This window comes from Pezoporus occidentalis, unplaced genomic scaffold (genome assembly GCF_034315485.1).
Source record: "Pezoporus occidentalis ecotype Australia unplaced genomic scaffold, CSIRO_AGI_Poc_V1 ctg178, whole genome shotgun sequence".
Classification (NCBI taxonomy): domain Eukaryota; kingdom Metazoa; phylum Chordata; class Aves; order Psittaciformes; family Psittacidae; genus Pezoporus; species Pezoporus occidentalis.
The window spans coordinates 134,189-158,313 of NW_026913618.1; the positions used below are offsets into that span (position 1 = coordinate 134,189).

Here is a 24,125-nt window from a genome sequence, read left to right on the forward strand (position 1 = left end):
CCCCGGCGGAGCTGCCGGCACGGGGCGGGGCCGCTCTCCTGCGGCTCGATCCCGCCCCCGGCTCCCTTCCACGTTAAAAACCCCACTACGGCGCCTCAGGTCCGTTCTGGTCCGGAGCATCTCACCGCCCGGTTCCTCATGTAATCGGCTTTGCCTCCGCAGCCCTGAAGGGAGCGGCAGCGGGCTCAGTGGGGTGAGGCGAGCGGAGCCTTCCCTTTCGGAGGTGTTGGTGGTTCTTCGGCTTAAAGAGTCCGTGAAGCTGCAGCGCAGGTCTCCGCGGGCAGTGGAGCACCGGTAAAAGTCTCTCCAGGCAGGGCTCTTTGGGCTCTTGTCCAGTGGCTCTGTTGGGATTCAGTAACTCTATAACTGGTGCAGCTGCTTGTGTTAAAGAGAAGCATGTAAATCCGATGTAGTCTTATTTCTGCTGTACCTGGCACCTTAACTATGCAGCCACGGTATGAGGAAGATAGCTGTTTTCGCTTTGGAAGTCTCCCTGTTCCGAAAGTGAGATAGCTATTCACAAGTAGACGACTACTGTAAGATGAGGAGATGCTCTAATCAATGTTGTTCTCAAGTATTAGAAAGAAAGCCTGTCTAGGACCTTGTGTGCTGAGCTGAGTAACCTGGGAGGAGCCTGGAAGCGTCTGGGCTGAACCCTGCTGGGAGGCAGTGTCCTTTGGGTTGTTCATGCTGCGTGGTTTTAACCTATACTTAGGTCGTGCTTCCTGTGTGGAATATGCACCTCAGCCTTGTAGCGCACTTCACACAATGTCTTTCAGCCCCCCTTTGCTTTGATAATGTGTCCTGAGCATGTTTTCAGTACTTCATATGGGGCTGTAAATACTATTTTGCTTAAAATTCAGCAATTCTGAGGAAAGTCTTAACATCACGAGCCAAAATTTAAAGCAACATAACAAGAAATGAGGAGTTTGTAACTTATGTGGCAGTGTCGCTTGTCTGGGATTGAAATCTGGCTTGATGCAAAATCTTACTTTTACAGAAAAAAGTTAAACCCACCACCTTTTGTACTGAGAGAGCACCCATTCCTCTGTCCCCTCTGCTCAGTGGCTACTAGTGTCTCTGAAGAAAGAGTTGCTCTGAGTCCTATCGCTGCTGCTCATGCCTCTTCTCTGCCCCATTTCCTGCTGTCTGGTTTGAATGACTTCCATCACACTTCAGCAGCTTATCCTGCTGGCCCGTCTGTCCTCCACCTCCTTTCTCTTGGCACCTGAATTCGTCCTGTGACTGTGTGATTTCAGCACCTTCATTTAGAATTTTCTTCTTTTTGATTGCTAAATGTTAATTTATGCTGCTGTAGGGGAAGTATTGAGCTGTCAAGGAAAACTTCTTGTTAGACCTTGTGTTCAATATTTGTAGTTTGTTTTTTTTTCTGGGCTTGTGCTTATAGACTGCCCAATTTTTATTGCCATTTTTAGTAACTTTTATTCCTCTTTAATTTTGTTCATACAATTCTTGCCTAATGGTAGTTTGCCTAGCTTAAATGCTAGGGTTTTTTTTCCCCAAAAAAATGACATTTCAGAGGTTTGGATTTTCTTTCTGGTATTTTAAATAGCACCAACTTCTGAACATGCTATCTCTAGTGCAATGGTAGGGCATTAAGTTTATGATGAGCTTTATCAGTTTTAGTGTAGGTGAGGAAGTTTTGGGTAGATTTTAGATTTTGGGTATTCAGGGAGGTTCAGTGTTTCTCTAGTTATTTCCAGTCAGTCACATTTTGGTACAATGGTTTAAATGGTGACATAGCATCAATAGTCTTGAAAGGGCTGAGCTGTGTATCTGCTAAGCTAATAAGGGCTGGTTTTCAGATGTGAAGCCTTGTTGTAGTGTGTGAGTTTGGCTTTTAGTCTGGGAGGAAAATCCACTAAAAGCTCATAATACTGTGCTCTATGTTAACAATTTGTTGGAATTGTCTTTATTGGGAAAACCCCAACAGATCTGCAGAAGCTGAACTGGGAAGTTTTGCTGTCAGAGTAATTGACCTTGCAGTACATGTGTACTAGTGTAGAAATGGCTGTAAACTAATGCAGATGGGGGGTTTGTGAGCTGTCTGACCAGGGAGCAGAGCACTTCAGTGCTAGATGTTTCCATTTTAAGTCAGCAAGAAATAATTTAATTCCTGGTGCCAGCTGGCAAAGGTTATTGTCACCTGTGTAACCTGCAGAAGTGATTGTGGGTTAGGCTACTGCCACTGAAAGGTGGGCTGGCCTCATCAGAAGTAAATTCTTTAAAGGCTGTGGAGGCTAAACTGCCTAACCTTGCAGGAAGATGTCCCTTCTCAAACACAGAGGAAACCATTTCTTCGCTGCATCTTCCTGTGGCATAGTCTGCAAAGCACTGCTTTTACTCTTTTATAGTCTGTGTGGATTCTAAATGTGGAGCACACCCTCACTTTCTCCTAGCACTGACATCCAAAAAAGAAATGACCCAGTTAACTCCCCAATAAAGAGCATACAGCACAGCTAACAAAGCCTGATGAACCATCTGTATTTCCTCTGTTTGCAGTCAGGGATTCCAGGTCCCATGGTTACTTGATGTTACCTTGTCTGCCACTGATGTAAAAGTGGTCAGTTACACCAAATACCAAACCCCGTGCTTTGTATCTTATTTTGCCTTTGTGTTTATTGGGAAGAGCAAGTGTTTGGCCTTGCTTTAGCCTTGGTTCAGAATATAAAAATTATTTATTTGTAGTAAATTCTCTTTTGTAACACTCTTTCCTCGTTTACTCATTTGATATAATGAACAAAGGCAATTGGTTTTGGATTTTATGAACATAATCTCAAGACACATGCTCAGTAATTCAGCACTTCAGTCCTGAGCAGGATGGTTTTTACTAGGTGGATCAGTTTGTGAAATGACAGCATCTGCTTGCTTGTACACATTTATTTATGACTCTTCCCCAGGTGAGTGTAGCAGGTGGCTGGAGAGTAATAACCAGCTGTTGAAATTAGCAGCAAGGGAAAGCAGTTACTTGATCTGTGAAGGAGTGTGGGAGCCAAGGCCAGAAGTAACAGAAACTGAACAGATGCCCCAAATACATAAACCTGAGTAGGGCTGTGTAAATTACTTTGCTGATGGGCAGAGCAGTGTCAGATGAGTTGACTTTGGCGTTTTCATTAAAGATGAAATGTTCTCTAGCACTGTGTGGCATCCAGCATTCAGAGGTGTGATCCTGGGATCTCTGCGGTGCTCAGCTGGCATGAGCCGTGGTGTGCAGGCACACAGCTCTCTCTGGTGGCTTCTGGCACTTGACAGGACACAAAGCCTGTCCTGAGCGTTTGTGTTCCCTTCCACCAGGACTTCTGGTTTCCTAAGCAGCAGTTTACATCGTGCTCCTCAGTTACTGCAGGTACTCTTAAATCAAATTTCTGACAACAAACAAAAAATGTATGTTGTTGGTACAGGGCCTTCCTCTTTTGTAAAGATGAGAAACCAAGGTGAAGCTATGGAAGTTTCACTGAAACTTTCCCAACATTTCATAATGTTTTGATGGTTGTCTGGGTATTTTATAAATCACATGTCTATAAAAATGAGTATGTTTGAAGATATCTTATCTTGCCATTAGCTGGCATAAGCTGTGTCTCTGTGGTATGTAAAGTGGGACCCTCAAACCTCTAAACTAATTATTTATACAAAGGAAAGAGGGTCTAGCAGTATTTAAAGCGGGCTATTAAAGAAAAGGACTCTGTAGTCATGTGAGGCGAGCACAGATCCAGAATTTCATGATGCCTTTGAGCGGAAAGCATAAAAGTTCAAAACCAACCTGGAAGATGAAGCCTATCCTGTTCAGGGCATGAGGACCAAAGTGAACCTTGCAGAGGTCCAAGGTTTGCAGCCACATTTTTAACCATGCGGTGTTTTGATGATGATTAATGATTGCAGTTGTGAGTTGGAGGTAGTAGGTAACAAGCTTCTGGTGTAAGTTACTCTGATTACTTAATAAGCAAGGATGGAATCAACTTTAAAAAGGTATCATGGTTTGAAGTTGTATATTAAACATTTTATATGCATTTTATGTTTGTGCCCCAGTTCTAGATTCTCTGTTACAAAAGCTAGAACTTAAAATTCTGGTTGATTTTATTAGTTTGCCTACTTGAAAAGAAAGCCTTACTATAACCAAGAGTCTCATTGGCATTAAGAGGTTGTGAATATTGTTTAGCACCCTTGTTCTCTGCAGTAGTGTTTCCGTGAGATGATGGTAGTGAGTCCCTGCCAGCTGCCAGCACCAGCAGGATGTGTGCAGCTTCCCTGCCTACTGTAGCAGAAGTGCCTGCAGTGTTAGCAGTGCCCTGTCTGCAGGGCAGGGATGAAGGGGCTGGAGGGCTGCTCCTGCTTCTGTCCTGCCGTATGTGCCCTGGGGTAAGGAGGCTGTTTCCGCTTCCAGGAGCGGTTGGCTGCTACCTCCCTTGAGCAATGTTCTCGTTTAACAACTCCCCCCTCTAAAAAAAAGGTAGTGTGTTTTTTTTGTGATTTTTTTTTTTTTATTTTTTTTTTTTTTTTACAAGAAGCGACAATGGTTGGTGATGTGTGCCCTGGCCCTTCGTGGAGTGTAGATTGAGGGTTGCTGCAAGTGGTATCCTGGCTGAGTCTGGATTTGCATTACAGGGCATGAAAGGCTGTCTCCCTCAGCGAGAATGAAAGTATAATGAACACACAAGATTTTGGATGTCTTTCCTGGGTGCTTTTTCTTTTCCTGTGAACAGGAGATGAAAAGTGATTCTGCTTAATAACATGTAGACAGTTAATTGTTCTACAAGAGTTATTTTCTGCAGATGAGCAGGGTCTTCCTGCTCAAGAGTGACCCTGCCATGCATTTCAGTTGTATTCTAGAGCTGAGTGTAATTGCAGAGTGAAAGTGTGATGAGGGCTCTGTCTTTATCAACCTGTTCCCCACATTGTGTTTTTATCAGTGCCATCTGCTGTGCCAAGAGTGGCAGCTGCCAGGTCTCAAAAATAGCGCTGTCATGTACTTTCATGTAGAACAACATATTGTCATCATTTCTCTGATATTACTAGACGGAATAACTTTAAGTGAGATAAGGTGACATTTTGCATGGCACTTTGGAATGCATTTCATTGCAGTGTGTGTAGGACACACAGTGTTCTTTCTGGAGCAGGCTGTAACAGCACACCGAGTTCTACTTTCAGAAATCACTGGAAAATGCTTATTTTTCCAAAAACATTATGTAACATCCATCTGGGACATATGTGTCAGTGCTGAGATGTAACCGAGACACAGTCAGCATTAGTATTGTACGTACGTAGCTTTAGTTACCTTTGCTGCATGGAAATGATGTAAGTTAGACTATTTTTAAAATCTATTTCTTTTTTCTTTTTCTTTTTTTTTTTTATATCCACTTGAATCTCGTTCATATTTGCAAACATGTTCAGACAGCTCCTTCAGCATTAAAGGTTTGTTGTAACGAGTTTTGGTTTCTTTTAAAAACATCCCCACGGCAGTAAGGACTCTATGTTGTCTCGGCTGGACCTCAGGTAGGAGATCTACTTTTGGACTAGGCCAAGTTCCACTAGGTGTGCAGCCTAAACTGATCTTCTGGGTTCTCTGGAGTTTTTTGAGAGAAAGGGATCCATCCCACCTGAGGTGGGATACTTGGGGTAGGCAAGTACCCCTTTGTGGGAGTCTGTATCCTCAGTCCACAAAGGGAAAAGACTAGCTTAGGCAGCCTTCTTGAGTTTCTGGCAGATAAACGTAGGTGAAGTGAATCACATCCTGAATATATGCCAACACATCCTCTTGTTCTGAGTGGCTGCCAAAATCCTGGTTGTGCACCAAGTGTAGGAAGATATTTGGTGTAATCCACTTCACAGAGGTGCCCATCCTTCAAAGCAGTGAGGTACATCCTCTTTTGCATATTCACCTCACTCTTTTGGACATGCACTTGGTGCAGCTTTTCCTATGGAGGTAGTCCCAGTGATTTCTAGAACAAGTGACTGGCTGATCTCTTCTTGTCATAGTCCCTTTTGCTGCTTGCAAGGGATAAGCAGTGAGGAAGGAAGGAGGAAACGTGGTGTGTAACTTGGAGAATGTACCTGTCTGTTGCAATATACCTGGCTAATACTTGTGCTTTGTAGAACTGCAGCACCAAATCTGGCTGCCTACTGGGAAGATGTATGAGGAAAACTGATTTGGGATATTTCCTCTTACTAATGAGCATTTATGAGAAGCATGTCAAAACCCCAGTTGTGATGAAGAAGGTGGAATATGTATTCTTGATTCTCGTGTCATTTTCTTTTCAAGTGTGATAGAGTGTAAAATGCTGAGCAGCTGATTACCAATGTAAAGGATGGAGGCAAGGAGGCAGCCTGCTTGGAATGGCACTGCAGGTGGGAAGCTCTTCTGCCAGGAGCATGGAAGGAAGCCAGGATATGGCTCCTGCCTCTGCGAATGGATGTGTAGTGTCGGCACTTCATCGCTAGCCAAGCAGAGGCCATTTGAATTGTGAATAGTGTTTTCGCAATGCAAACAGGAATCAGCCTGGAGAAAAGTCTTTTGGCATGTAGGGGAAGTCATACACTCTAGAAATGTAAGTGGTGCCTTTGGATTGCCTTTGTTGCCTTGGAAAGTGGTGCTTTTCAAGAGCTGATAAGCAGCTCTGATAAGCTGATAAGGCCTCCGGCATTGTACTGCTCTTGAGCACAAGCCAGACTGCCTTTTACCCTAAGGGCAGGGCTTAACCATTAACCACACTTTATATATATGGATGTACCTTAAGAGGAAGAATATGTATTATAAATTTTGTTGTTTTTTTTTTTTAATCCATCCCAAGATTTACAAATCTCATTTGAAATTTCTGTTTGATTTATCCCTCCGAATAGTGCTATAAATGCTGCATGAATTTGTTTTTGTGCTCTGTTTGAAATATATTTAGATGTACACAGTTAGTTGTGCTCATACATCACATTCCCATTAACGAGCACAGTGTAATTGTTGGTTGTATTGACTTTTGTTTCTGTGGATGTTTTTAAAAGATATTTTAAGGGCTTTGGTGGAGTTTGCGTGTGCTTCGGAAATTAAATTTAGTCTGTGATTTTATTACCCTTTTTTTTTAATTTATCTTAACTGTTGCTTTCAAGCTGTGAAACAGCTGTTGACTTTGAAAAAACATTGCTCAATTTGAAAGGAGCATTTTAAAGCTTAATGTAATGGCTGTAAGTAATCACTGCAGCAATTATATTCTCTGGTGTTGTGCGTCACTATAATAATATTGGAGGTTGTGAGAAAATGCAGGAGAGAAACACAACAAGCTCAGAGTTCCCAGCGCTGCCTGGGATGCCTGGGTTCTGCGCGGAGCCTGGTGTCAGTGTGTCCCTGCATCCCCTGCTGTGCCGGCGCGCCGGGGCTGGGCAGGGGCTGCTTTCTCTCCACCGGGGCAGGTCGTAGCTGGCCGCTGCGGCAGTGCAGGAGCTCCTCCACCTGACTGGTTCCGAGATGCTCCCCTTGACATGGGGTGGGACCTCGGTGTTGACTCCTTGAGCGGCTGCCCCACACCTCGTATGGTGCCGGTGGGGGGCGGAGCTCCCCACAGAGCACACACGCACAGTCCGGCCAGGGCAGCAGAGCGAGGTGTCCTGCGAAACCAGGTCATGCTCTGGAAGTGAGCAGCTACTTGCCATGGTGAGGAGAATTAACAGAAGTGGGTTGATTTTCATCCACGTTCTGAGAAGGAACATCCTCCCTGTGAGCACAATCTCCAGTTCAAGCAGGCTGGAGCTCTTGGGGAAGAGAACTTTCCGGGTCACTGCAGTGAAGATCAGAGAAGCAGCATGCACTCGGGATCCCTGCCTGTTGTAACAATGAAAATGCTCTGCAGCTTCCTTTGCCCTGGAAATTCTCTCCATAATGATTTTAGACGGAATGTAACACTCGTCATCGTGGGAGTGAGCTGCATTTCACAGTGACTGGCTCTGCTTTACACAGCTCCTAGTGGGACACAGTGGGCTATATTGCACTATAAAAGTGCTCACCAGCTCGCATAGCTGTGCAGGACCAAGCTCCTTTCTTGGCTTTTGCAGTGCGTGTTGCCCAGCAGGACCGGGTCACCCGCCAAGCTGCACCTTCAGTTCCTGTTAACAGGAATTGTTAACACATTGCTTTGTCAGGCAATAATGCGGCTGGGGAAGGCCCAGTAGGAAGCTTAGATTCAGCAATGTACTAAGCCTTGCCCAAATTTACTTGGTAGCAAGATCTTTCGGAACAGGATCTAAAGCCAGCAAGATCTGAGCCAATTCAATATAGTGACAATAAGAGGAAGGGCAAGCGTGCAGGGAGAGTTGAGAGCATGGCACAAATCAGAGAGCAGGCTTACTACTACTGAGGCAAAATTGCTCAATGGTTTGGTTGCTGTGGTTATAAAGGAAGGATAGATGATGCGTTTGGAAGTGGGTTTTGTGATGGCACTTCTCATGGGTGGCAGTCCTGGTGCTGCGATGGGGTCAATCCTTTACTAAGAGGTAGTCCTGCTTTGGCATGGTAAGGCTCAGCGAGCATGGCCTGCACTTTACCTTAAAAGATAAAGTAAGATTAACAGGAGAGTGAAATCATACTGTGTGCATCTGGGTGTGCAGTGTGTCTGTAGGACATCTGCAGCAAATGAACTTTGCAGCTCCCTGCTTCACCTGTGTGCAGTGCACAGGATCTAGGTGTGCTACGAAGCTCAGGGTGTCCCTTCTGGACCAGAGTGGTGGCAGCTGGGCAGGTGAGCATGGATTTGGCGCAAAAGGATAGAAACAAAATCCTCATTGTGACAAAGGCAATGTGACATGTGGATTGCGTTGAATACATATATGTATGTATAAATTAGACATTCAAAGAAGGTAGCTGCTGGGATGGAGACAGACGTGGAACAGCGTGTTCTGGAAAGTTAAAAGCTTAGCCAGCGTCCCAAGGTATTTTTTAATGCAGCAGAATGAAATTCCTTTGGGTGCAGCAAATGAGACACATAAAGTGTAATGCCCTGTGAAATCACAAAGAGCCACTTTCAATAGATGGAAAAAACAACTTTAATACAAAACAAAAAATTGATAGACTCTGCCTTTGATAATCCAAATACGAGGTTACACTTTTACAGTATCCATTACTGTCTATAAAGTATATTTTGGTTGTTAAACGCACTTGCTGGTTTGTCTCTATATAGAATTTAAAGTAATGAATCCTATATTCTTCTGTCTTCTTCACTCTAAGAAATTAAAGGCTGTGACAAATGGCTCCCCAGCTACACATGTGATTTCCCTCTGCTCTGTACTGCACCTGCGCTACTGCTCTCAGTGGGGATCCAAACCTGTTGTGCCGGAGCTGCATGTAGGAGTCCCTGTGGGGGGAACACAGCTGAACAGCCCATTGCCCAGGGCCTTTCCTGTGCCCTCAGAGAAGGAACATCACCATGCTCATGGGATGAGAGTGCTCACTCTCCCCTTCCACCTTCCTGAGGCAGCTTCTCTCCCAGCTGTCCCATGCTGCTCTCTGCGGATGCAGGCAGGAATTCATGGGGATGTTTGGCTGAATATGCCCAAGATATGTCAAAGCTGGCACTTGCAAAAGCTCCCTGGACACCATTCCTTGTAACCTAGCCAGGGAAAACCTGGAGACAGCACGGGGTGGGGGAGGAATTGGTGTCTTGTTCTTTTAGGAATGCATGAAGTCAGTAGCACCTAAGTAAATGTGACGCACTGAAGACTTAGGACTCCTGTAGGGAAAGAGATGTGAGATGGATCTCTGGGAGTTCTCTTGTGCCAGGATGCTGTAGGTGCTAAAAGTTTCAAAAAATGGAAGTGTAAAATTTGGAAGAAAAACCCATCTGTGAACATCAGATCCCAAGCACCCACTGCCCTCTGGCTCAGGAAGCTTCTGAAGTGCAGCATTGGAGGCTGGCCTGTGCTTACCTGCTCTTCTAAGTGCTGTGTTTTTCTTCTGTCATTGCCAACAGCAGGATATTGGGCTGAATGGGCTTTAGATTGGAACTCCAGGTTAGACTGGTTTGCCAGCAGGGGAAGTCAGATCTAAAGACTAGGCCACTAAAGTGCCTCGCTGTGTGTATGTCAGATCCCACTGGACTTGGGTAGGAGAGCCCCTGATCTTCTGATGTTTTGCTGATTGTTTAGGGTGGAGGAAGAAAAGGGAGGAAGAGGTTCAGTCAGCATCTGGTGTCCATTCTGAGTTCCCTGTGAGGCACTGAGGACCAGGGAATATTTAAGGAGGCTTCTGTGCAGTGGATGGTGATCTAAGTCTCTGCACTTTCGGTGAGGGTTCTTCATGCCTGTGCAAGGGGATGCTAGCACAAAGGTGGTCAGAAGCTTGTGGCTTTTCTAGATGGAAATTCTGACATGCTGGCTCCGCTCTCCAGCATTCCCATTCCTTTGCACACTTGGTTGCTCACTGTGTAGCACAAGAGTCATGGGGGTAAGTTCTGGGCTTCCTCTCACTCCATGGCTGTGTTGCTCTTGGGATGGAGCCAGCTCCCCAGCTTTTCCTCTGCAGCAATCTTCCCATTTACGTGCCTCAGAAATAATTCCTGTGAATTTAATTCATCACAGTTTACATGGTAATAACCCTTGGAAGATTTTGTATGGGTAAATAATGTGTATCCCCTGCTGGGGGGGGGGGGTGTGGGGTGGTGTGTGGAGGTCTGCTGGTTCCAACATTCAGTTACTGCATAAGCTGCTTCCCATTAAATGATCAGAGAGTGAGATCAAAGGGAACTAACAGCAGTGGGAATAATTAGCAGCTATGTTGTGTTTGGGGCAGGAACGAACCTTCTCAGTGCTCCAGCGGTCCCTGCCTTAAGGGGAATGCAGGTTTTGGTGCTGCCAAGCAAGTGCCGCCGGGAGGGAGTGTCCGTTTGGCAGCATGGTGCTGTGACAGGGACATGGCTTTTCTCCATACGAGGAACCTTAATCCATGTGAATGAGGCTTCTCAGTCCCTGGTACCTGCCCGAGGCCAGGCACCTTCCTCACTCAGGTCTGGCTGTGAGCTGTGTTGCAAGGGGGCCTGTGGATACCCAGCTGCAGGATTTTGCTCAGTCCCCCTTCTCCTGTCAGGCAGGCTCAGAGTGGCCCTGCTCGGTCCCGAGTACATCACTTTCATGTGAGACAGTGAGGAGTGTCCTTGTCACCCAGCACCTCTGAGAGAAGAGAAGCCGGAAGGGCTTGCCCCAGGGCTGCGCAGGGTCTGCAGTGGAGTTGGGGTGTCTGTGACAGGAGTTACCAGTGCCATGCTCCCCACTGCAGCCAGCCAGGCCCCAGTGCTGAGCGGTGGCCCAGGAGCCACCACCAGTGCAGCCCAGCAGGGACACAGTGCTCAGCGATTGCTGCTCCGAGATGAGGTGATGCCTGACTGGGATGCACGTGCGCAGGAGATGGCTCCAGCCGCTGCACTGGGATTACCCTGAGCACCAGTGCATTTGTCCCAGTTCATAGTTCCTTTTCCTCCCTTGTCTTTGCTGGTTTTGCTTTTTTTTTAATGTTGTGTTCTCTGTTGTAATTACTTCTCTGATCTGTAACATTGCCACCTGCCCAACTCCCCCAGCTCCTGGCTGCCTTCAGCACCAGTGCTGTAAACAAGTCTCTGTGTCTCTCAGCAGCAAGGTTCCTGCTGAAATAACTCCCTAAATAAATAAAGGGCAAATTGGATATTGGAAAAGAACTTTAAGTAACATCTGAATTCCTAGGGAGCTACATCTCTGTTAGGGACAAAGGGGTTCAACATAAGTAATAATCCTCTGGAATGAAAAATAAAGAAACACTCTTCATCAGCCTCTGTGGGCTGGAATGAGAATAGGCTTTGGTAATAAATAAAAGGAAAATGCAAAGATGTCCCTGGGTGGTAGATGGGAGTAAAAGATTTAAACATTGTTGACCTGTAAACACGTGATCTCTGAAATAGGCCGCCGTTTGCCTCCAGATAGCTGCTTTGGACATGCTGGATCTAGCGCTTTCCTCTTGTGTAATGGGCAGAAGCTAAAAGCCCATTTCTGAGACAGCGTGACTGGTGGGCCTTTGCGGCACATGCTGGACCGTGACCTTCCCCGATGTAGTTGTGCCCTTCAAACTCAGCCTTGCTGTGCTGAATTCTAGCTCTTTAATGAAATGTAACTAGTTGAAATTCTCTCAATACCTTTCTTTCTGGCCTCCCCTCTACTTATGTAATGCTAAAATCCTCCCTTGTTCTAGCTTTCAGATGATCTATTAATGCTTGGATTTTGATGGCTCTGTCCCTGTTGTTTGATGCCCCTTCTCCACGCCTGTTTCAGGAGTTCATGACTGGACAAGCCCAGCGCAGTGCGTGTGCTGGCTCCTGGCATTCTTCCTCTCCTGTGCAGCACATGCCCATCCTTTTCATTCTGGGGTGGCACATTCATCTCACAGTGACTGATTTGTCACTGGATGCTTTGCTTCCCGAACTATAAAGTCCTCTGCTGAAGTAGGAGGTGCCAGTGTTTCAAGCCCATGCCCGTGGTGTGGGTGTGATGGCATGTGCCATCAGGGAATCCCCTGCATCAGAATGTGATGTAGGGAGTAGGGATTTTGCTACCCTTCATCTCCTTCCATCTGTTTGCTCCTGGAGTTAACAGGCAGTGGGTATAGCTACTCCCTACTCCTACAACTTCCTTTGCGCCTCCTGGCTGCATATTCTACCTAGAGAAAAGCTGGTTCTTGCTCCTATGAGTCTGAGTTAAAGACTAGGGCGCTTCGTGCCATAGAAAAAGCCCTTCCTTTTCAGAAGCACTTTATCTTCGCCAAATGAAGTTCATGATGTGCCTGTTCATGAAAACCAGTCCAAATCACTCCCTGCCCAGCAGGGTTGTGCTCTGGTAATGATTTAATAGCAGCAGCTCCTGAAGAGGGCAGCATGGGTTAGCTGATGCTCCTGCACGTGGAATTACACTTGATATTCCAGCCGTGTCTGAGGCAGAGCTAGTGAAATGTAAAAGAGCATTGAAGGAATTGGTAGTAAAACTCTTGGCGCTGTGATAAGATGCCTGGGCTGAGCAGACAGAGTTATCCTCGCTCCTGTTACTACGGAAGAGGATGCCTCTCCCCAGCGGTTGTGCTGCCTTGCCGCAGGCTGACGTGAGCTGCCCGGCGCCTGCGGGAGGGCACAGCCCTGGAGGAGCAGCGCAGGCAACCCCGGCTGCTCCCCTCGCTTTAAAGACTGACCCCACGTATTGCATGGGTTTGAGGCACCAGAGCTGTGGGCAGGTGGTTGCTGAGCGTTGCACGCTTGTGTTGCACTGGGCTCTGGAGTGTAGGCAAAATAACCAAATGGGAAGACAGGCTTCCTGTGCCAAGGAGCTTGGTGGGCTCTGAGGGCAGTTTTTCACTGAGAGGAACACCTAAGGGAAGAGGACCGGCTTAGTTAATGAAGCCTGGGGCTTTGATGCCCAGCTGTCCTACAAGTGATGAACGAACTGCTTTTTGTCTTGAAGCAGAAACCAGGATGGTCTTAAGCACAGAAGCCTGGAAAATCACGTGGAAGTACTTGTGACATCCACATTAATACCAGAGGAACTAATCGGGATGAATGTTAGTGGGAGTGATCCAGTGGATAGCATAGTGTTTAGATTATTACAATAATGAGTTTTCCAGGGAGGATGATGATAGGTGATTTATATATGGTGCAGGTGTTTCTTCTGTGCATCCAGGTGATAAGCATCTCTGGCACTTTGCTATAAGAAGATTGGACTTATTCCTTATTCCTGGAGTTGCTCAGAACGTGGCTGTCTTCTAGCTAGTTAGTTGCCTAAAAGGATCCTGGTCAGGAGGGGAGGGAGGGCTGAGTGGACGGAAAGGATGCTGGTGTTCCATTGCTTAACTGCTTGGAGAGCGCTGTTGTGACCCTAGTCCTGAGATGTTTTCTGGCCTCACTGGGAAAAATGAGGAGAACTCTGGAGAGGTGATGCAGGGACACTTCTACAAGCACCAAAGTACTTACAGGCAATAAAGTGATGAGGGTCTGGCTGTTGTGTTATCACAAGCTCTTCCCCTGTGAGGGGATGGGATGGGTGAGACTGCACTCACTGGTTGTACTTCTTATTTCAGGGAATTCAAAGCAATCCATGTTAAGTGTTGTTTCGGAAGTGTTTGGAAATGTATGTAACCCTAGGCACATACACCTCAGCTTAACGTGTTCTCAGTGTTACACCGGAGAACACTGTTACATGCTGGTTAGATACACAAACACGCTTTTATGAACAGTGCCCCCGTCGGTACTTGTGGTTTATTTTAAGCCACGTCAGGAAGGGCATCCGGTAAGGTGCACTGAAGGAGGGCTGTGCTGTGCCATGCTGCCCCTCGAGCGCTGAAATACCCCAGTCTCTCGCAGATTCCCGGGTGCCTGTCATCTCTGCGTGCAGCTCAGAGGGCCTCTCGGCCAGGTCCGGAATGGGGGGAGTGCAGGCCAGACTTGGTTACTCATTACCTGCAGCGTGAGCTTACTCTGCTTGATGCTTGACTTGATGTACTTTTGAAACGGTGGTGAGACACTGGGGGTATCTCGCTGACAGGCAAAAGTCAGGCTGGGAAGTAGCCTCATGCCCCAGGAGAGCTGCTGTGAGGTGGTGGCTCCCACTGTGCCAGCAGGGCCTTCTGAACAGGCGGCACTTGGCCTTGATGGGCTGAGGGCTTGGTACTGCCTTGTCAGAGGTCCTGTCTTTGCTTAGCCTCCACCCTAGCGCGTTCTGATCCGTAGTGCTGTACTGAAGAATGAGACGCCTGATTCGGTTCTAGACTAACTTGGTCTCCCCTTCACAGTGTAGATTTACCAAGGATCTCTGCTGGGGAAATCAAATGGAGTGCCATCCTCCTGAAGCGTGTTAGGTCTCTTGTCACCAACTAAAGATCAAGATGTTGCATTCAGTTCATTTGTTTCGGAAGTGAAACAGGAATACGTGAACGCTGCTGAGGCCTTTTCATGGCGCTGGGCTGGCTCCGCAGTGAGCAATCCCACAGCCAGGAGCTGAGGCAATGTGACTTCTGCCAGTGGTGAATTCACCTCCCTGCAGCTCTGGTTCTGTGCTCTGCACTGGTCAGATGAGGTTGAGCCTTTGCTGGGGCATGCAGCAAACTGGCTGATTTTGTTCAGCCTTGGATCAAGGGAGCAGCAGAACTGCCTGGGAGCTGGAACTGGAGAGTTCAGTAATTTTACCCCCAGAGCCCCATTAACCATAAAGGGGATAAAGTGATCTGTAAAGCCAGCTCTTGTCATGTTTGTCTTCTGTGCTGTCAGTTTATCAGGCATGGACGTTAGAGTGCTCATGCAGGAGTAAGTTACACTCATCTCTCCCTGATTTGTGCTCCTGGGATGAAGTGACAGTACAGCACAGCTGGACTAACTGTGGCACTGAGAGTCTCTAGCTTGGTAGTGTAAAGAAAGGGTATGTACAGTGATGGTCTTAAAAGCAATTGAGAAGGGGGTGGTGGATACCGAGAACACGAGTGTGTCCACTGGGGTTGCCAAGAGCTATGCAGAGCTCTGCCTTTGGAGGCCAACAAAGGAATTCCTGCTTGCCAGGGAAGAGTTTTTATCCTTGGTCAGAACCTGCATAGCGTTCTGGGTTCACTTTTCTGCACGGGTTCACGTTTTCTTCCAGGTAGCTGGCTACATCCAGAGCCTTTGGGAGCTATTTTTGTAGCCTCTTTGCATAGCAGGGCTCAGCCTCTGAATTACCAGCAGCTGCCTGAGGCACCATGGGCTGAGGGAGGAGGAGGAGAGGTTCTGCAGCCAGCAGAGCAGGTCAGGACTGCATGAGCGAGGTGATCACATGCACCTTCTAGGAGGCAGAGATAAGAAAGGCCATGGCTGGGATCAGGATGCCTGTGTAAGGCTGGGAGGCAAGATGAGACCATGTGAACAGCCAATGTCTTTGCTATGTGTAACTGGTTTGTGGCTCCAGAGAGCCTCACCTCTTCCCTGACTGCTGATGCTCTTGTCTGCCCTCGCCTCCCCATCCTTGCATCTGCCCTTGCTGGCCTCCTGCTTTGGTTCTCTTTTTCAGCTAATCACTCTCTGTCTTCTGCCTCTTGATCCTGCCATGTAAAACACTGGCTGTACATAATAAAATCAATGAAATTTCTACTCGGACATGACGTGTCAGCCCAACCAGTGGAGTCTGAGCAGGGCAAAGGCAGCCTGTAATGAACACCTCCTGTGAAGGAGCAGGAAGGTTGTCTTGCTGCAGAGGCACAAGGGCATGCCCTATCCAGACAGGCTGGCTCCCAGGTGCTTGGCTTGCGGGAGGCAGAGTTTTGTTGTTTGCATATCTTTCTTTGTAAGGAGGTGCAGGGTAACAACTTCAGCTTGGTGCCAGCCAGCTGTTTTAAGCCAGACTGCACTGCAGGCTGCTTCCGTGTGTCCTTGGGAAGAGGCTGAGTCCAGCAGCTTGAGCCCTCCATTTTCAGAATCATGCTAATCTTGTCCTATATGCTCCAGGCAGACTCTTCCCAGTGCATACAGACCCACAGTGCTACACACTGCAGATAGAAGTACCCAGGGTCCCAGGTGCAGGAGTTGCTGCAACATGCCATGGAGCTGAGTTCAGGGTCAATGCCCACAATGTGGCGTCTGGAGACCCCAGGGTTCAATTTCCTAGAGCTGTTCTCCGTGTACTGAGACCAGAGCACGCATTGCATCACCTTCCTGCTCTCACTGAAGGATGTCACCCGGCACTGTGTGGCAGGTTTACCAACAGGAGCTTGCCAGCCTTGGTGTGGACTGGCTGCCTCCCTCCTCTGTTAGCTGTAGACTTACAAAGAGGTGTTCATATTTTAAATATGGTGCAATGACATCAATAGTACTAATTCTTGCATGCATCAAAGCTTTGGAGATGAGCCACGGATCATGCATCTAAATGGCAAATGGTTATAATAGTTCCACACGTGAAACATCAAAGTCTGAGGAAATGTTGCTCTGTTATAAAAAATATATCAGAATGATCATTCCACTGCAAGCAAAGTGCAGAACTGGAGACGTGCATGGAACAAATGCAACACGTTTCATACTCTATTTGGGTGTTTCAAGTATGGGAAAAATTGATTCCACAGCTCCAATTGCCAGTCTACATCCAGTGAAGACTGTATTGAAATGATGAGATTTCACACGATATTAGGCTTAAGTTGACTCTCCTTGTGAAAATATATTTATAATTAGGGCCTAGAAAATCTTCTTGCTTTTTTTGGGGTTTTAATTTTTTATGTGCTCCCTGGCAGAGACAGAAGTGGCTGAGATTGCATAAAGTTCTTAAACCCCAGTATCCCTTTGCTAAATTGAGTGGCTTGCTTGCAGATTTCAGGAGCTGCACTGTTGTTTTCTTTGTTAGGAGGCAAGTCTTCCAAACCCAGGGAGGCAGAGGCTGAGCCCGGGGACAGCTGCTGCAATGAGGAGAGGCAGAGCAGTCCCTACAACAACAGAACCTCTGAACTCGGCAGCTGACATTCCCATTTCCTCCGCGCTGCCGTTGCTGTGCCCTCCTCACGGCTGTTGAGCTTGCTCCGTGCTGCGGCCCGGCGGCTGCGGTGCCATGCCAGCTCCCGCAGCCAAATGAAAGCCAAGCCTGAGCCTCAGCCACGAGTCTGGAGGAAAGCAGAGCCCCTCAGGGAAGATTCAGAGAAGCCAAACTGGTGTGAAGATAGCGCTCCAAAATGTGGTTGGGGAAAACAAATATTGTTTTAACTCCATTAATAATTGATGTGTTGCCAGTAGAGATCCTCATAGCATTAAGGGAATTGAAAATTAAAGGCACAAAGACACTACTTTAAGAAAACATCTTGATAAATAATTAATACAACATAAGCCTACTGGAATCTGAAGAGTGTAGGTTTTATGCTTTCTAATATCACAGTTTCTTCCAGAATGAGCGCATGGTCATTTTCATTTCATGTCCACAAAAGCTCTTACTTGTTTGTGCTGCTCAGCTAAAATAATTTACTGGCTCCTCTTGCAGTTGCTTGTGCTGAGACCCCAGGATTCAAAGCAACACATAACTAAAGATCATGGCTTACTTAATTCAAGAGGGAGAAAAGATTCACGAGTATTTGGAAAACAGAAGAGAGTATGTCTGGTTCAGGGAAACTTCTGTTTGTCAGGGTCAAAGTGGATGAGAAGAAGAAACCCTGGCAATGCCTGTTTAGCAATAGGATGTATAAATAGCTGGGAGAGGTGTCTTGGGATGCGTAAAGCTACTGCTTTAGTTGTGTGTCTCTAAAGAGATACATTTTCGATGGTGAGGCCAATCTTGGGGACGACACTGAATAATTCAGTGGCTGGCACTTCCCCTGTGCATTCTATCTGTTGGGGATCTTAAGGACAAGAAATAGCTCAACCCAGCATTCCACAGAACACAGCCCATCAGTGAGACTGGAGAAAGGCTGCTGAGATGGCTGGAGTCTGCCTGATGCACAGCTGACATGGGCAGACATTGGCTCTAAAAGAGAACACCGAGCACTGTGTTAATTGACAGAGCTTCTGCCATCTCTGAAACCTGTATCACTGAAGGGCGTCTGAGCTCTTTAAAGTCCCCGTGTATTCCAGTCCACTCTTCTCTTAGGCTGTTGCAGTGAAGCAGGGAGGAAGTCAGGCAGAGCCGCTGGCAGGCTTTCGGGTTTAAGAAACTGCACGAGAGCATCCACAGGCTATATTTATTCATTGCTTTAAATAAAGCAAAAGTGTGAATGCTGCTTCTTCATTACAAATGTCTCTGTGCTCTACATGCAAAAGGTTTGTAGTGATTGATGGAATTCATAAACACCCTTTATTTACTACCGCAAGGTTAATAATTAAGCAGAAGAAAGAATGTCCATGAATGCTGCTATAAAGATAATTCTTGCCCTAGTTCCAGGCAAAAGCCCATGTAAATTAGTGATTGAGAATGTAAGGGTGATCCACTGGAATTGAGGGGAGTTCATTTTATCTGCTCTTGATAAAGCAAATGCAGTGGTCAGACTCTGGGCAGTGCAGAATTACCCAGGCTGCAGCTGAGTGTGCTCTGTCCCAGGTGGATGCTGATCTCTCCATCCCCTGGGGCATACACCACGTTCACTGTATCTGCCCAGTGCTGCTCGCCACTCCAGCAACGGTCAGGCCCTCATTGAACCTGAAACGTAAAGCATGTGGGCTGGCACGCCAGAGAAACGGTTGTGGACCATCACCCCTTGCTCACAGTCCAAAGTAGTGGAGTCTCTTGCAGGAGAACCTGTTGGTTTCAGCGCGTCATCTCCTCTGCACCCCACTGCTGTCCTCCTGCAGCAAGGCTCGGCTGTGGCACGGCAGTGCTGCAGTGGGGCACCAGGAGCCCCAGGCAGGGGGTGAGGGGTGTGGGGCTGCCCCGTGGGCAGCTCTTCCTCTGAGCACTGCCAAAGCCAGAGCTGCTGCCCCACAGCACTGGCCCTTCCTTCTGCTGCAGCTGCAGCGGTGCCTCAGTTCTGCAGCGTGTCCTTGCCTATGGCTCCCTGTACTTCTGCTCCCACATCTTCCCTGCATTCCTCCCCTCTCCCTGCTCTTGCCTGCCGCTGCCCGTCCCATCTCCCAGCATTGCTTCCACAGTGTCCCTGCCTCTTTCTGCTTTGTTTTCCTAGAGCAGAGGCTTCCTACCCATCCTGCTGCTGGGTGGCAGGGTGACTTCTATGCCTGCCAGACAGCCCTATTGTTATTTAAAGATGCTGACTCTGGGAGCCTCATCCCCATCAGGCAGAGCTGAGAGTGTCTGATTTAACAAGGCAGGGAAACAAGCCAGTCAGAGTTATCTTGATCTGAAGCATATTCTAGGAGTGATTAGCTGCCTAAACTTACACTGTAATTATCTGTGCTGAGTGGCTTCTGCACGTCATTGCCCATTTTTCTGAGTGTTTTTATTTAAGTTGATAATGGAAAATGAATAAAGCTTTGGTTCCACTCTGGTTTTGACACTTGTGCCAGAAAATATCTGAAGATGAACATTTTTGTGTTCACAATGGTTAGATTAATATTTAATTTGCTGGCATCCAACAAGCTGATTAGTTTTCCTCTGATATGGCTCAACTTTTTAATTACAGGAACTGGCTCCTCCTGGTTTGTGCCTGTGGTAAGAAGCTCAGGGACCATCCTGACATCAGTGTGACTGTGATTTTGCCAGGCTCACACACTGCAAGGCTGTCATCACCTGAAGCCTCTGCTCCTGGAAACAGGTACACACTGGGACCTCCTCTGTATCTGCTGAGGGGGGAGATCTGTCCTTGACTGAATTTAAACTAAAGGGAATGAGGGTGGAAGCAAGATGCAGCCATGTCAGGTCTCAAGGAATGCATGATAAGTGCCTGCTGCTGCAAGCCAGGTGTAGGAGGGAGCCCACCACACTGTAGTTTGTCTTACACCGGGTATGGGCAGAGCTAACCCAGACACAGGAGATCCCCCCCTTGACCATGATCCTCTGCTGAGTGTGGGGAATGCTGCAGGGGTTCTGGCTGTGGTAGGCCTTTGAATGATCCCCAGCACCACCATGAAGGAGGTCTGAGAGGAAGCTCAGTGTGGTGTGGGGGGCTGGCTAGCTTGGGGCTTTTTTTTTTTTGCCACAGCCATTAGGAGATGCTTGTGAAAACCCATAGCAGACAGGGCATGGATGATGGGATTATTTGCCTGCAGTCCTCAGAGATCCTGCTCACAGTCCTAGAGCAGTGGTTGTGTCTGTTGCACTGAGCTGGCAGGTGAGGCTCTGCTGCAGGGGTGTCTCTGAAGCCTCTTGCAACCCATGAATACTGTGGGGCTCCACAGTGTTCTGGGCAAACAGCCACATTCGATTCTGGGATCATACTGCCCATCCTCTTGCAGCTTGAATGATCTCACTGGCACCTCGTGATTCCAGTGCACGTTCAGTGTGCTCTGGGGATCCCTCCTGGGAGGGACCGTCCTGCATCTGCAGCACAGTACAAAGAGTCTGCCTGAGCTCTGCTGGGCCCTCCTGGGTGGGCAGGGGCTCTGCCTGCTCTCGGGGAGGCAGAGGCAGCAGGCAGACTTGCATCCTTGCTCCCAGGACCATGCTCCCGGTGCTCCCTTCATGAATGGACTGCTGCCTGGGGCTCAGTTGTCTGAGTGATTAAGCCTTCCCTATTTCCTTGGAGAGTAGCTATGGCTTAGGATCAAATCCAGCCTTCAGAATTAACCCATCTGTAATGTCCATTAAGTCTGGATTCCCCTGGCCAGCCATGCAAGGTAACATCTCATCTTAGTGCCGTATTCATCTTACACTGTCAGTTTTACCCAACTCCTAAGCACTCAGTAACAGCAAGACTGTCAGGGTGTTAGTTATTCATTAGTTTTCACTCACTTGAAGAATATATCGTTGTCATAATATGGCACATTGCACTGGGAACAAACTCCCTGTGCAGACAGGGATTAGGGCCATTTTTCAGATGCTGCTGACTATTAATCTGTATATTGTTTGAAGGGAAAAGGTCTTGTTAAAACTCGATTTTGAACGCTACTTTGACAGAACATAGTGGGCAGTTTTGGCATATTCTCTGAGAGCTATGGGTGCTGGTGACAGGGATGCAGCACACCAATCCCTATGGCAGTATGTGCCCAGCGCCACACACACAGTGCTTGTTCCTGCATCCAAAGCTAACCAGGTGAACCTCAGCTGCTGGCTGCTCAGCCTCCATCCCTCATTGTTGTCCTTCAGAGCTGTCTGCCAAAACTCCATCACTGGGAAGTTCAGGTGTCTTGTTCTGGTGCAGAACAACCCTGGCTGCATGAGAAGAGCACCGGGACAGTGCCATAATGAACAGAGCACTGGGAGCAAATGGCTCATGGGCAGCTGAGCTGCTCTGCTCAGGAGAGGCATGGCTGGTGGCAGGGATAAGTCTGATAAAAAGGAGAAGGAAAAGTTGATCTTATACAGAAAATGTGAAGACAGCCACAAGTCTGCAGGCTGGTGTGGAGGGAACCTGTCTTTGGTGAGGAGGGGAGACCCTTTCATGCCAACTACACAGCTCCTGTTGTGTTCCCACCACTGAGGAGAAATAAAAAAGGAGAATTAATCTCTCAGGGGCAGCAGCCTCCACTGCAGCTCTTGGCTGCTGAGGCACAGGTCTGGCCTACAACATTTGTTGCAGCTGTTTAGTGACCCACGCTCTTCGCAGATTCATTTTATGAACTGGAAAAGCAGTTTGTGCGCTCGTGGGCCCTGAAGTACTGGCATTTGTTAAATGCAGATGCTTTGAAAGCCCTGGAGTTGAACTACTGGATATGTAAAGACAAAAGCAAATAAAGCTGGCCATGATATGTCTGTTTCATCTAGATAATATTCTGATAGGGCCTGATTCATTACCTTCATGTCTTAAGGCCAGGCAAGCCACATGGGGTCTCACCTTCATTCCGGGCAGAAGGAGAGCTTGAGAAAGAAGAACCAGAAATCCCATTTGCCTGTGGAGGTCCCAGGGTGCTTCCTGTCCCAGCTTGCCCATTCACACCGTGTCTAGTTCTTCAGGCTGCTGGCTCTTCACATGCCCCTTGTCTCGTTGCCAGTGGCTCCGGGGTGGCTGTGGCAGCGCTGGGGTCCAGCCTCACCCCTGTGCTCTGCTCTCCTGTGCAGAGCCTCACCTTCCTGCTTTGAAAAATGTCACAGTAAAAAAGCCCAGGCTGTTATCAGTGACAAGGACAACGTGAGTATTACCTGTGAACCAGGGATAAATAAGGCAAGACAAGCACAAGGCAGGCAGAGGGTGGTTAAACCCACAATACCTGAGGGTATTTCTAAATGAAAAAATGATCTTCACACTGAAATTGCAAAAAGATGCGTCTCAGTGTATTAATTCTGGCCAAATTAGCAGTGGTATCATTATCTGCTAGCTTCAGAGAGACTGCTGGGTGAGCAGATCAACAGGGCTTTGGTCTCACTGCTCGGTGTGGCATGGTCTTGGGGACCATGGGTGGGGAGGTGGCACTCACTGTGTTTGTGCACCTGGTCCTGAGTGATGGTTCACAGCCTGAGCTCCTCCGAGCTCCCTGTGTCCGGCGCTGAGCAGCAGCACAGGCTGAGCTCCTGGAGCAGGCAGGAGCAGTATTCCCCAGCAAAACACCAGCAAATCATCTTCCAGGAATTTGGTTCCTTTCTGATGACATGGGATCACAGTTTGTGTAACTCAGGCGGATTGGCGTGGCATCTTTCACATGCACCTCTTCCTGGCAGAGCGGGCGGTCAGTCGAAGCAGGCGTGGGCCGGGGCGTTTTGTCACTATTCTAAATTTTCTCTCTCTGACAAAATTGAGGGCCTTGAAAAGACTGGAGCCATTGTAAAGGAGAGAGCATCAGAGAATAGGTCACACAGTATATTAAGGAATGAAAATTGATTCATTCTTTCCTCTGTTGAATAAGCAGCTGTACTTTGGTCCCTGTGATCCATGAAATAAGCTGTCAGGGAAATAGGAAATGTGCCACATTTGAACTTCACTCATTGATTCCGTCCTGAGCTGAGGTGCAATATTAACACACGTTCTGGTGGGTGCAGGATGTGCTGCGGGAGAGCGGCTGGGCCCGGTGTGCTTGTCACTTGCCTGGGTTATTTGTGCCTGCATTAATCAGTGCTGTACAAGGCTGTGACTCAGTTGCTTAGGTCAGAGCCAGCCACCAGGAGGAATTTCTCGAAGGTGCCATTTGTTAGTTTTAAATGAAATCAGAGGCTCTGGAGGAGGCTCGGGAGGAGCGGCTCTGGCACGGTTCAGTGGCCCTTTTGTCTGGAGAAACAGCGTTGGCAATTCAGAGGTTCTGAAAGCAGCGTTAGAAGGGGTAGCAGAGGTTTCTAGTACATGGGGTTACCGACTGGAGCACATTAGGCCAGCAATGCCTGCAAGTCTAATGTGCTGCTTAGCTGCAAAATTTAATGCAGGACATTCGATTATTGCACAAAATCGACCCAGTTTCACCTCCTGTAACAGAACACACCTTCCTTTACACACCTTTTCCCAAGTAGAAGGTTAGCTTTGTGGTGGTGTCCATAAGTGGCACCCAGAGGACTGCCTGCAACTCTTGTTTGCTATGGCAAGCCTGTGTTATCCATACTGAAGTGTCTGTTGCTTCTTTTGTGAGTTCTTAAAAGTTTTAACTGAAACATCACTTTTGCTGCCT

General features: G+C 47.6%; 2 long non-coding RNA genes across 2 annotated transcripts in view; both read left to right on the forward strand.

Moving 5' to 3' along the window:
* The window catches only part of LOC134161674 (uncharacterized), a 66,398-nt gene that overhangs the window by 242 nt on the left and 42,031 nt on the right, over positions 1-24,125 (forward strand). The window contains exon 2 of the long non-coding RNA XR_009964067.1: positions 20,060-20,191. This is a non-coding gene — a long non-coding RNA (uncharacterized LOC134161674). The remainder of the gene's footprint in view (positions 1-20,059; positions 20,192-24,125) is intronic.
* Positions 14,319-15,226, forward strand: LOC134161676 (uncharacterized). Its single transcript, XR_009964068.1, has 2 exons — positions 14,319-14,365; positions 14,786-15,226. It is a non-coding gene; the product is annotated as an uncharacterized LOC134161676 (long non-coding RNA).